This window comes from Pleurodeles waltl, chromosome 12, assembly GCF_031143425.1.
Source record: "Pleurodeles waltl isolate 20211129_DDA chromosome 12, aPleWal1.hap1.20221129, whole genome shotgun sequence".
NCBI lineage: Eukaryota > Metazoa > Chordata > Amphibia > Caudata > Salamandridae > Pleurodeles > Pleurodeles waltl.
In genome coordinates, this window is record NC_090451.1 from 126,190,845 (window position 1) to 126,200,487 (window position 9,643).

At 42.6% G+C, this 9,643-nt stretch overlaps 3 non-coding genes across 3 annotated transcripts; 2 read left to right on the top strand and 1 right to left on the bottom strand.

The window, feature by feature from the left end:
- The first annotated feature begins 2,206 nt into the window (after positions 1-2,206).
- On the top strand, positions 2,207-2,289 carry TRNAL-AAG (transfer RNA leucine (anticodon AAG)). Its single transcript has one exon. It is a non-coding gene; the product is annotated as a tRNA-Leu (tRNA).
- Positions 2,290-2,669: 380 nt separating this feature from the next.
- Positions 2,670-2,751, bottom strand: TRNAS-UGA (transfer RNA serine (anticodon UGA)). Its single transcript has one exon. It is a non-coding gene; the product is annotated as a tRNA-Ser (tRNA).
- Positions 2,752-6,393: 3,642 nt separating this feature from the next.
- TRNAL-AAG (transfer RNA leucine (anticodon AAG)) lies at positions 6,394-6,475 on the top strand. Its single transcript has one exon. It is a non-coding gene; the product is annotated as a tRNA-Leu (tRNA).
- The last annotated feature ends 3,168 nt before the right edge of the window (positions 6,476-9,643 follow it).

The following is a 9,643-nucleotide window of genomic DNA, read 5'->3' on the forward strand; positions in this document are numbered from 1 at the left end:
GGCACCTGAGGGGGAAAAGGCTGGCAGCGAAGGGGTTAAAATGCACTATTTTATTCCAATTTCTTCACTTAGCTTCAGATGAACTATTTTTCCCTCCCACCAACTCCTTTCAAAGTGCACCAGCCACCACTGCCTTGGGTGGGACAGATTGTTTTCGATTGCAGTATGGCAGATTGTTTTGGATTGCAGTGTGGTAGTTTGTTTTTGATTGGAGTGCAGCAGATTGCAGTGGGGTAGATTGTTTTGAATTGGAGTAGGGGAGATTGTTTTGAAGTGGAGTCGGGCAGATTGGAGTGGGGCAGATTGTTTTGGATCGAAGTGGGACAGATTGTTTTGGAGTGGTGCAGATTGTTTTTTATTATAGTGGGGCACATTGGAGTGAGACAGATTTGCTTGGGGTGGGTGGAGAGGATTGGAGTAGGATGAGTTAGAGTGGATTGGATTCGGGTGAGTGATTTGGACTGGAGTGAGGTGGATTAGTGTGGGTGAAGTGGTCTGGATGGGGTGGATTGTAGTGGGGAAGATTGGAGTGGGGTGGATTGAAGTGTACCGCAGGATTATGTGTTAAAGATTAATTTCAGAATTTACACATAATAAAGAAACACTGTTGATTTGCAATATTTTAAACGAGCTAATCGTCATCTTTTGAGAAGAGTGCCCACGAACAAAAGCAAAAGAAAACATGCGTGGAACGTGGGAAAAGACGATTTGGCAAAATAAAAGAAAGTTCGATTTAAATTTAAAACTTAACAGTTTTGGTTGTCCTGCTGGGCATGTTTTTGCCAGTCACAAGCCTTCTGTTTGCAGGGCACTAGAAGGTAAAAGGAAAAAATAGTACCTTGATCAGGTGGGGAGCAGCGGTCAGGCACTGATTAAGCTGAATCAATCAACGCTTGGTCGCTGCTCTACAGAGAGGAACGGAAATGATGCAAGACATGCCTTGATGAATTAGGAAACTGTAAAGAAGAGTGCCACATAAATAAAAAAATGGTGAGAGACATGCGGGCTCCAAGCCCTTTACTGAATACTACAGAGTCTATCAAGCGAGACCCTAAAAAGGTCAGTTAGTTAAAATAAACAAACATTGTTACTTCTAAAAATCAATATTCCAAGGACGCCTAGATGGTCGTCAAGCAAAAAGTTCCTAGTGCATGGAGGGGCTTATGGTAGTTCTGAAGAGAGGCAAAGGACTTGGTCAGAGGGTGGCCTTCTTGGTGTGGTAGGGAAGCAATACCTCAAACATTATTACTGGGGTAGGGGAACTTGCAATTCGGAGTAATGAAAATTATCACAAAGCAATCAAGTAATTCCACATCAAAATAACAAGCGTGCGGGCTGACAACCATGCTCTCAGCATCAACGAGCGCAGAGTGAAGTGAATTTTACCATCCTCTGTGCATTTTTATTGCGAGGCTCATTTACATTTGACTTGGCGCGCAGAACGAGTGAGAACCAGGTCAATAGAAACAAAAATCATCTATTTAAAAAGTTTAGTTTCACGTGGGCCTGTTGTCCTTACTTCTTTCAGAATAGCTTTTGAACCTCTGTCCTGTGTGTGTCTGTGACTGTCACGTGAAAGGCAGTCAGGGCATCCAGGTGGACCCCATGTCACCTGGAGCACCGCCCACCAGTGCTGGAGTTTTAAACAGCACCCGGTTGCATTTTGGGACTTGTGCCTTTTCAATGTGAGCTCAAAGACGGGAGCCTGTGAAATTCTATTGGCTAAAAAATATTAACAGCGGAATGTGAATAGGCCACACAAGACATGACGTCACTGGAAAGCTAAACAGTATGTTGGGGAGACTGGGTGCGGCAATAGGGCTGATGTCATGAATACGTGCAACTCCTCAGTTATTTTTGAATGAACTGCTCATTCATTAGATCCCACCCAAAGAAATGAGCCCACCGGTATGAACACTTGTTTCATTAGAAAATGATGGAGTCACATTGCCTATGTAGAGCAGGTGCTTATACCTTGGTTGGAAGTCATTGCTCGGAGAGTGTTGTCTTTTAAGGTGATTGCACTAGGTCCGAGCAGGTGGGAGAAGACTTGTGCAGTGACTGAGTAAGAGAGATAACCTTCAATTACCACATCACCCTCCCGACATTGTAATCATGTCCATGAAATGGTTTATCAACTCGACTTTCCACACTAAGTGAGGAGACTCAGGGTTACGGTGCTCATGAAGTGCACAGACACACTGAGAGCAACAGTGGCCGAGCGGTCTAAGGCGCTGGATTAAGGCTCCAGTCTCTTTGGAGGCGTGGGTTCAAATCCCACCGCTGCCAGAGATGGATTTTTACAGATCTTAATGACGCATCTCCCTTCTGACCCTTCAATTTGCATAAGCAGTGACTCTACCAATAGGTCCCTAATTGTAAAACTCTTTTACAGTCTCCTTCTAAGTAAACTCCTAAACCGTGGACTCCAAGAAATCGGCTGATTGGCGCTGCTGTTGTTTTGCTTCATTCTGCTTAGATCATCTTCAAATGGAAGGTTTAACAAATCATTTGTTCTCCCCACGCGGTCACCCGCTCTTCTCTCTGCAAAATAAAATCGAACCTCTGTTAAATAAAGATTTAAAGTAAATTATCTATCTTCCCAAATAAAGTTGGTAAATGTGTTCTTCACAGTTATTTTAAAAATCAGGTTTAAAATAAACAACAGAGGTAGTCAGCAGGATTCAAACCCGTGCAGGGAACCCCCAAAGGATTTCAAGTCCATCACCTTAACCACTCGGCCATAACTACCAGCTCTCATTGAGCTCTACCGAAACTTTATATCACAACAAAATTGTGCAAAATGGCCGTGCAGACCTATATATGACTCCATTTAGTAGGATCTCTAACTGTGTGCAAAGGGCACATTGCTATGTTTCTGTCTAAGCTTTGCTTTAGGTCTGAGGTCTTAAGAACCAAAGCAGGCTCCACGCACACTTGCCTGCACAAAAAAACAAGCATTTGCAATGCGAAAGGTCTCACATTTGTGAGAGTTAGAGCTATTGGCGTTGCAAATGACAATGTCTTTTACCTAGGTTTTGGTTTTCTTTGGGAAAATTTGATGTGTCCACGTTGTGTTTTGGGGCACTTCCTGTCGCGGGCGCTAGGCCTACCCACACAAGTGAGGTAAAAAATGTTATCGGGAGACTTGGGGAAACATAGAATAGCAAAACAAGAGTTACTGCCCCTTGTCTTTATCTACATTTTTTCCTTCCAAATATAAGACAGTGTGTAAAAAAGACGTCTATTTGAGAAATGCCCTTTAATTCGCATGCTAGTGTGGGCACCCCAGAATTCAGAGATGTGCAAATAACCACTGCTCCTTCACTCCTTATCTTGTGCCCATTTTGGAAATAGAAAGGTTTTCTTGATACCTTTTTTTCACTCTATATACTTCGGCAAATTAATTGCAGTATACCCGGTATAGAATGAAAACCCACTGCAAGGTGCAGCTCATTTATTTTCTCTGGATACCTAGGGTTCTTGATGAACCTACAAGCCCTATATATCCCCGCAACCAGAAGAGTCCAGCAGGCGTAATGGTATATTGCTTTCAAAAATCTGACATTGCAGAAAAAAGTTACAGAGTAAAACGTAGAGGAAAATGGCTGTTTTTTTCTTCTCAATTTCAATATTTTTTTTTTATTTCAGTTGTTATTTTCTGTAGGAAACACTTGTAAGATCTACACAAGTTACCCATTGCTGAATTCAGAATGTTGTCTTCTTTTCAAAAATGTTTAGGTTACTGGGACCCAGCATTGGTTTCACACCCATTTCTGTCACTGACTGGAAGGAGGCTAAAAGCACACAAAATCGTAAAAATGGGGTATGTCCCAGTAAAATGCCAAAATTGTGTTGAAAAATTGGGTTTTCTGATTCAAGTCTGCCTGTCCCTGAAAGCTGGGAAGCTGGTGATTTTAGCAGTGCAAACCCTTTGTTGATGCCAATTTCAGGGACAAAAACCACAAGCCTTCTTCTCCAGCCCTTTTTTCCATTTTTTTCTTTTTTAAAACAAAATGTTTACCGTATTTTGGCTAATTTCTTGGTCTCCTTCAGGGGAACCCACAAAGTCTGGGTACCTCTAGAATCCCTAGGATGTTGGAAAAAAAGGACGCAAATTTGGCGTGGATAGCTTATGTGGACAAAAATCTATGAGGGCCTAAGCGCGCCCTGCCCCAAATAGCCAAAAAAATGTCTGGCACCTGAGGGGGAAAAGGCTGGCAGCAAAGGGGTTAAAATGCACTATTTTATTCCAATTTCTTCACTTAGCTTCAGATGAACTATTTTTCCCTCCCACCAACTCCTTTCAAAGTGCACCAGCCACCACTGCCTTGGGTGGGACAGATTGTTTTCGATTGCAGTATGGCAGATTGTTTTGGATTGCAGTGTGGTAGTTTGTTTTTGATTGGAGTGCAGCAGATTGCAGTGGGGTAGATTGTTTTGAATTGGAGTAGGGGAGATTGTTTTGAAGTGGAGTGGGGCAGATTGTTTTGGATCGAAGTGGGACAGATTGTTTTGGAGTGGTGCAGATTGTTTTTTATTATAGTGGGGCACATTGGAGTGAGACAGATTTGCTTGGGGTGGGTGGAGAGGATTGGAATAGGATGAGTTAGAATGGATTGGATTCGGGTGAGTGATTTGGACTGGAGTGAGGTGGATTAGTGTGGGTGAAGTGGTCTGGATGGGGTGGATTGTAGTGGGGAAGATTGGAGTGGGATGGATTGAAGTGTACCGCAGGATTATGTGTTAAAGATTAATTTCAGAATTTACACATAATAAAGAAACACTGTTGATTTGCAATATTTTAAACGAGCTAATCGTCATCTTTTGAGAAGAGTGCCCACGAACAAAAGCAAAAGAAAACATGCGTGGAACGTGGGAAAAGACGATTTGGCAAAATAAAAGAAAGTTCGATTTAAATTTAAAACTTAACAGTTTTGGTTGTCCTGCTGGGCATGTTTTTGCCAGTCACAAGCCTTCTGTTTGCAGGGCACTAGAAGGTAAAAGGAAAAAATAGTACCTTGATCAGGTGGGGAGCAGCGGTCAGGCACTGATTAAGCTGAATCAATCAACGCTTGGTCGCTGCTCTACAGAGAGGAACGGAAATGATGCAAGACATGCCTTGATGAATTAGGAAACTGTAAAGAAGAGTGCCACATAAATAAAAAAATGGTGAGAGACATGCGGGCTCCAAGCCCTTTACTGAATACTACAGAGTCTATCAAGCGAGACCCTAAAAAGGTCAGTTAGTTAAAATAAACAAACATTGTTACTTCTAAATATCAATATTCCAAGGACGCCTAGATGGTCGTCAAGCAAAAAGTTCCTAGTGCATGGAGGGGCTTATGGTAGTTCTGAAGAGAGGCAAAGGACTTGGTCAGAGGGTGGCCTTGTTGGTGTGGTAGGGAAGCAATACCTCAAACATTATTACTGGGGTAGGGGAACTTGCAATTCGGAGTAATGAAAATTATCACAAAGCAATCAAGTAATTCCACATCAAAATAACAAGCGTGCGGGCTGACAACCATGCTCTCAGCATCAACGAGCGCAGAGTGAAGTGAATTTTACCATCCTCTGTGCATTTTTATTGCGAGGCTCATTTACATTTGACTTGGCGCGCAGAACGAGTGAGAACCCGGTCAATAGAAACAAAAATCATCTATTTAAAAAGTTTAGTTTCACGTGGGCCTGTTGTCCTTACTTCTTTCAGAATCGCTTTTGAACCTCTGTCCTGTGTGTGTCTGTGACTGTCACGTGAAAGGCAGTCAGAGCATCCAGGTGGGCCCCATGTCACCTGGGGCACCGCCCACCAGTGCTGGAGTTTTAAACAGCACCCGGTTGCATTTTGGGACTTGTGCCTTTTCAATGTGAGCTCAAAGACGGGAGCCTGTGAAATTCTATTGGCTAAAAAATATTAACAGCGGAATGTGAATAGGCCACACAAGACATGACGTCACTGGAAAGCTAAACAGTATGTTGGGGAGACTGGGTGCGGCAATAGGGCTGATGTCATGAATACGTGCAACTCCTCGGTTATTTTTGAATGAACTGCTCATTCATTAGATCCCACCCAAAGAAATGAGCCCACCAGTATGAACACTTGTTTCATTAGAAAATGATGGAGTCACATTGCCTATGTAGAGCAGGTGCTTATACCTTGGTTGGAAGTCATTGCTCGGAGAGTGTTGTCTTTTAAGGTGATTGCACTAGGTCCGAGCAGGTGGGAGAAGACTTGTGCAGTGACTGAGTAAGAGAGATAACCTTCAATTACCACATCACCCTCCCGACATTGTAATCATGTCCATGAAATGGTTTATCAACTCGACTTTCCACACTAAGTGAGGAGACTCAGGGTTACGGTGCTCATGAAGTGCACAGACACTGAGAGCAACAGGTAGCGTGGCCGAGCGGTCTAAGGCGCTGGATTAAGGCTCCAGTCTCTTTGGAGGCGTGGGTTCAAATCCCACCGCTGCCAGAGATGGATTTTTACAGATCTTAATGACGCATCTCCCTTCTGACCCTTCAATTTGCATAAGCAGTGACTCTACCAATAGGTCCCTAATTTTAAAACTCTTTTACAGTCTCCTTCTAAGTAAACTCCTAAACCGTGGACTCCAAGAAATCGGCTGATTGGCGCTGCTGTTGTTTTGCTTCATTCTGCTTAGATCACCTTCAAATGGAAGGTTTAACAAATCATTTGTTCTCCCCACGCGGTCACCCGCTCTTCTCTCTGCAAAATAAAATCGAACCTCTGTTAAATAAAGATTTAAAGTAAATTATCTATCTTCCCAAATAAAGTTGGTAAATGTGTTCTTCACAGTTATTTTAAAAATCAGGTTTAAAATAAACAACAGAGGTAGTCAGCAGGATTCAAACCCGTGCAGGGAACCCCCAAAGGATTTCAAGCCCATCACCTTAACCACTCGGCCATAACTACCAGCTCTCATTGAGCTCTACCGAAACTTTATATCACAACAAAATTGTGCAAAATGGCCGTGCAGACCTATATATGACTCCATTTAGTAGGATCTCTAACTGTGTGCAAAGGGCACATTGCTATGTTTCTGTCTAAGCTTTGCTTTAGGTCTGAGGTCTTAAGAACCAAAGCAGGCTCCACGCACACTTGCCTGCACAAAAAAACAAGCATTTGCAATGCGAAAGGTCTCACATTTGTGAGAGTTAGAGCTATTGGCGTTGCAAATGACAATGTCTTTTACCTAGGTTTTGGTTTTCTTTGGGAAAATTTGATGTGTCCACGTTGTGTTTTGGGGCACTTCCTGTCGCGGGCGCTAGGCCTACCCACACAAGTGAGGTAAAAAATGTTATCGGGAGACTTGGGGAAACATAGAATAGCAAAACAAGAGTTACTGCCCCTTGTCTTTATCTACATTTTTTCCTTCCAAATATAAGACAGTGTGTAAAAAAGACGTCTATTTGAGAAATGCCCTTTAATTTGCATGCTAGTGTGGGCACCCCAGAATTCAGAGATGTGCAAATAACCACTGCTCCTTCACTCCTTATCTTGTGCCCATTTTGGAAATAGAAAGGTTTTCTTGATACCTTTTTTTCACTCTATATACTTCGGCAAATTAATTGCAGTATACCCGGTATAGAATGAAAACCCACTGCAAGGTGCAGCTCATTTATTTTCTCTGGATACCTAGGGTTCTTGATGAACCTACAAGCCCTATATATCCCCGCAACCAGAAGAGTCCAGCAGGCGTAATGGTATATTGCTTTCAAAAATCTGACATTGCAGAAAAAAGTTACAGAGTAAAACGTAGAGGAAAATGGCTGTTTTTTTCTTCTCAATTTCAATATTTTTTTTTTATTTCAGTTGTTATTTTCTGTAGGAAACACTTGTAAGATCTACACAAGTTACCCATTGCTGAATTCAGAATGTTGTCTTCTTTTCAAAAATGTTTAGGTTACTGGGACCCAGCATTGGTTTCACACCCATTTCTGTCACTGACTGGAAGGAGGCTAAAAGCACAAAAAATCGTAAAAATGGGGTATGTCCCAGTAAAATGCCAAAATTGTGTTGAAAAATTGGGTTTTCTGATTCAAGTCTGCCTGTCCCTGAAAGCTGGGAAGCTGGTGATTTTAGCAGTGCAAACCCTTTGTTGATGCCAATTTCAGGGACAAAAACCACAAGCCTTCTTCTCCAGCCCTTTTTTCCATTTTTTTCTTTTTTAAAACAAAATGTTTACCGTATTTTGGCTAATTTCTTGGTCTCCTTCAGGGGAACCCACAAAGTCTGGGTACCTCTAGAATCCCTAGGATGTTGGAAAAAAAGGACGCAAATTTGGCGTGGATAGCTTATGTGGACAAAAATCTATGAGGGCCTAAGCGCGCCCTGCCCCAAATAGCCAAAAAAATGCCTGGCACCTGAGGGGGAAAAGGCTGGCAGCGAAGGGGTTAAAATGCACTATTTTATTCCAATTTCTTCACTTAGCTTCAGATGAACTATTTTTCCCTCCCACCAACTCCTTTCAAAGTGCACCAGCCACCACTGCCTTGGGTGGGACAGATTGTTTTCGATTGCAGTATGGCAGATTGTTTTGGATTGCAGTGTGGTAGTTTGTTTTTGATTGGAGTGCAGCAGATTGCAGTGGGGTAGATTGTTTTGAATTGGAGTAGGGGAGATTGTTTTGAAGTGGAGTCGGGCAGATTGGAGTGGGGCAGATTGTTTTGGATCGAAGTGGGACAGATTGTTTTGGAGTGGTGCAGATTGTTTTTTATTATAGTGGGGCACATTGGAGTGAGACAGATTTGCTTGGGGTGGGTGGAGAGGATTGGAGTAGGATGAGTTAGAGTGGATTGGATTCGGGTGAGTGATTTGGACTGGAGTGAGGTGGATTAGTGTGGGTGAAGTGGTCTGGATGGGGTGGATTGTAGTGGGGAAGATTGGAGTGGGGTGGATTGAAGTGTACCGCAGGATTATGTGTTAAAGATTAATTTCAGAATTTACACATAATAAAGAAACACTGTTGATTTGCAATATTTTAAACGAGCTAATCGTCATCTTTTGAGAAGAGTGCCCACGAACAAAAGCAAAAGAAAACATGCGTGGAACGTGGGAAAAGACGATTTGGCAAAATAAAAGAAAGTTCGATTTAAATTTAAAACTTAACAGTTTTGGTTGTCCTGCTGGGCATGTTTTTGCCAGTCACAAGCCTTCTGTTTGCAGGGCACTAGAAGGTAAAAGGAAAAAATAGTACCTTGATCAGGTGGGGAGCAGCGGTCAGGCACTGATTAAGCTGAATCAATCAACGCTTGGTCGCTGCTCTACAGAGAGGAACGGAAATGATGCAAGACATGCCTTGATGAATTAGGAAACTGTAAAGAAGAGTGCCACATAAATAAAAAAATGGTGAGAGACATGCGGGCTCCAAGCCCTTTACTGAATACTACAGAGTCTATCAAGCGAGACCCTAAAAAGGTCAGTTAGTTAAAATAAACAAACATTGTTACTTCTAAAAATCAATATTCCAAGGACGCCTAGATGGTCGTCAAGCAAAAAGTTCCTAGTGCATGGAGGGGCTTATGGTAGTTCTGAAGAGAGGCAAAGGACTTGGTCAGAGGGTGGCCTTGTTGGTGTGGTAGGGAAGCAATACCTCAAACATTATTACTGGGGTAGGGG